This window comes from Etheostoma spectabile, unplaced genomic scaffold, assembly GCF_008692095.1.
Source record: "Etheostoma spectabile isolate EspeVRDwgs_2016 unplaced genomic scaffold, UIUC_Espe_1.0 scaffold379, whole genome shotgun sequence".
Classification (NCBI taxonomy): Eukaryota; Metazoa; Chordata; class Actinopteri; order Perciformes; family Percidae; genus Etheostoma; species Etheostoma spectabile.
The window spans coordinates 784,672-788,397 of record NW_022605596.1 but is presented as its reverse complement, the minus strand read 5'-3'; positions in this window follow the sequence as shown (position 1 = coordinate 788,397).

The following is a 3,726-nucleotide window of genomic DNA, read 5'->3' as shown; positions in this document are numbered from 1 at the left end:
GTCACGGCTAGCCTGGTCCAGAGCAGGCTACAGCCGGGCTAAGATTAATCCTGGAGTCTCATGTGTCAAATCAGTGCCGTCTGATCCGAAATGAACATGTTTAACAGTTTTTGCGTGTCTTCTGCATGTGTTCTGCTTTATTTTTATAACATGCATTAGCTACTTGTCACTATTGTTGTCGCGAGTTTGATTTAACCCTACTACAGCTGTTTAGATGTTAGAAATGGTTGCACTGGCACCCTGATGCGGAGTGGGCCTTTTCCCGGTGGGACGTAGTGTGTCGAGGCTGCCTGCGTGGCCGCTGCCCGGTGGCCGGTGGCCGCCGCTGCCCGGTGGCCGGTGCCCGGTGCCCGGTGGCCGCTGCCCGGCGGCAGACCCGTGCGTCGCGTCAGTGTCCACCCTCTCTGTAAAAGAGAGATGAGCAGCGCAGCGTCCGTGGTCTCAGCTTCAGGTTCATACAGGACGCGCTCTGATTAAGTGTGACGATATTAATGTAGCGATATTCCCAGACGATATTAATGTAGCGATATTCCAGATGATTATAATGCAGACTGGTCAGAGACCAATACATTCATGATTTAATCTTCTTGTTGCTTGTCCTTCTCTAGTAAAGGACACTTGTGTTACCCTTAATATAGGCCTAATTTTTTTTTATAATAGCTTACATTGGTTTCAATACCTTCTCATAAGTCTCCCATCACCGGACTAATAACGTGCCTATATACAGTAGGCTACGTATATAGTGTAATTATCATTCTCACACCGGGAACACAATGCTTCTTGATCTTTTTATTTTGGTGCTGTCACTTGTCAGAAAATAAAAAAACATGAATATTGTTTTACTATGCTCACAGCGTGTATTGAAGTCCTTACTACTTTTTCTTGTGGTCCCTTTCTGATTGTTCTGTATGAACATTAATTGTACAAAGAATTAGATATAGCTTAAAGAGATTTGTGCATGGTTGTAAAACATGTTCTCGCGTTGTGAATAAGGGTTTGAAATTAAGCCTAGAGTCCTTAGGGTCCATTTCCCGAGGAACATTAGTTCCCTCTGCTCACTTTTAAGGCAAAGGCTATATTTTTACACCCCCACACATTCAGTCGGTCCGCTATGTTGGGCTTTTTCTCTCCATTTGACAACAGCCGTATTTCCCTCTCTGCATATTATACTCTTCACCTCCTCGTTACTTTCCATCAGAAGCTGCTGCTCATTGGGTGAAACGTGGCGCATGCGTCTTCTCATCTCTGCATCAGTAAATCTGTGATCGATAACGTGGTCTATTTGAGAAAGCCGTGAACGTGCACTTATCCCAGCTATCTACACCTGGCTGGACATAGCTCCACCGTGTTCATCCGGGCTCGCAAACATGCAACCGATTAAGCCGCGATGACAGATCACACAAGTCAAGCTGCGTTTTTTTCACTCATCCTGGATATCTTTATTCTACTTTCGTGCAACAGGCCCCTGGTCTGGACCAACTGAACTAAACTACAGATGGGAACAGGGCCAAACATGGTTTCTGTCCTCTCTTATTACGCTGATGTTGTGTTCAAGTGTTCATTTTTCTGATAAATCTGGTTTCATCATTTATTAAACCCACTTAAACCGCAGGTGGCTTTGCCCCGTCCCATCGTCCCTCTGTCACGTCCCTGTGGCCGTTCTTTCCTCTCATGCTGCTCAGTCACTCGTGCATTTTTAAATGGTCTGCTTCACTCGTTCCCAGGTGGCTCTTATCGTGCTAATTGGCACCGGGGGTGGGGCAAGGCCAAGTCATTGTCACTGTACACAATTAAAACCAACAAAATAAAGCATCTTAAAGCCCAAAGCAACACAATAAAAGAAACCATGCAAAAAGGATAACTACACAAAACAGGTCACTAAGCATGATGAGCACACCACAAAACACAATTAAAAACATGCAAACACAAAAGGGCCTCCCTTGGACTGCTCACAGTTGCATACCACCAACCCTCCATAGATGTAGTTCTACAAAACACTAACTTTGTCATATGACAATGAACAAAGCATACTTGTTCGTATTAACCTAATAAGAGCATTCAAATTAATTTTTCAACCAGTAGTAACTTAAAAACTAATGTACTGCATGAAGATTTTTATAATAATAATAATAATAATACATTTTATTTATAACGCACTTTTCATTCCAAGAATCTCAAAGTGCTACACAGGAGAAATACCAATAAAAACAATCAGCACAAAATGCTTTCCTGAATAAAAATAATAAAAAAACCTTATGCAGTGCCCACTCAACGGGCTGCTTGCTTGCCCTTCTACTTTTGTTTTAGGAGACTCATTTGGAGCCACTTCAATCAAATAACTCAGTTTATTTACACTTTATGCTTACATGCAACTGCAATTTATGCATGAATTTCTTTAAAGTTATCTTATCAATAATGAAGTGGAGAGGACAGGTGTAGTCACACAATGTGCAAGGCGGCAGTGAAAATGTAGTGTGGAGTTTCATTGATTTTGCATTCCCTCAATAAGCAAGTGGAATAAATTGATAACGAAGCATTGACATAGAAAGACTACCTGTTCAGATGGGATTAGATGGCTATAGCATCGGGGTGAGCGATTGCAGAATGGTGGGTGGAGGTGGTGAAATGAGGATATCCGCTATTTTATATTAAATAAATAGTATAGCTAACTTTTTATTATTATTTATTGCCTTATAAAGTTTCACAATAGTAGGAAGAATATTTTTTGTATTATATTGCTATTATATGGATTAAGTGCATGTCTGAGGTTTATAAAAGTAAACAAAAACAAACCTTATGGGTTGAATGGGCTAGCATAAAGAATAAATCTCCATGGTTACTTGGCTGGGCTTAATTCAATCTGGTTTCGTGCAATCGAGTCCAAGCTAAATTCATCCAGGATAACTTGAATATCCCGGCTTAATCGTTTATCCTAGTTTCGTGCAACAGGCCCCAGTTCTGCTTCCAGATATTGACACTAATATTACCCGAGAAAAAACCTGGAGATGTTCTATCACTCTGATGTTGAATGAATCTGGCTTAAAAAGGAGGATTTTTTTTTTTTTGAATAGCCTGAAAAAGAGTTAAAATATGGCTTTAATTAACAACCTGAAAACAATTTCAAATATGGCTTTAATTGGACATTTGAGCCCTTAATTTTAAAATCTTGTATCATAATGGTTCATAGCTTTTTTTTCTAACTAACCAAACCGTCTACCATGTGGACTGACTGGTCACATCAATTAGTAGGGCAACTTTGAAAAATATATTAGTTTTCAAACCAAAACGTAGCAATGTATTGTAGCCTTAGTGAAAGTCTAAGAAATTACTATAGCGTTTATTTAGAATTACTGAAATAAATGTTTACTGTGTCCAAATCTATTAAACGCTGACGTGAGCTACTGTTAGCTTTGTTTGCAGCATGGTGGTCCAATGGTTAGCCTCACAGCAAGAAGGTTATGGCAAACAATCCCGGGGATTCCGGGCCTTTCTGTAGGGGGTCTGTATGTATGTTCTCCCCATGTTTGTGTGGGTTTCCTCCAGGTGCTCCGGTTTCACCCAACATCAGAAACATGTACTAGGTTCTCCATTTAGTGCCCTTGATCAAGGCACCTTAATTTTAAGAAGAATCTTTATGAATGTGGGAACATAGGGCTGTGGGACCATTAGGCTGTGGGACCATTGGGCTGTGGGTCCATAGGGCCTTGGGACCATTGGGCTGTGGGT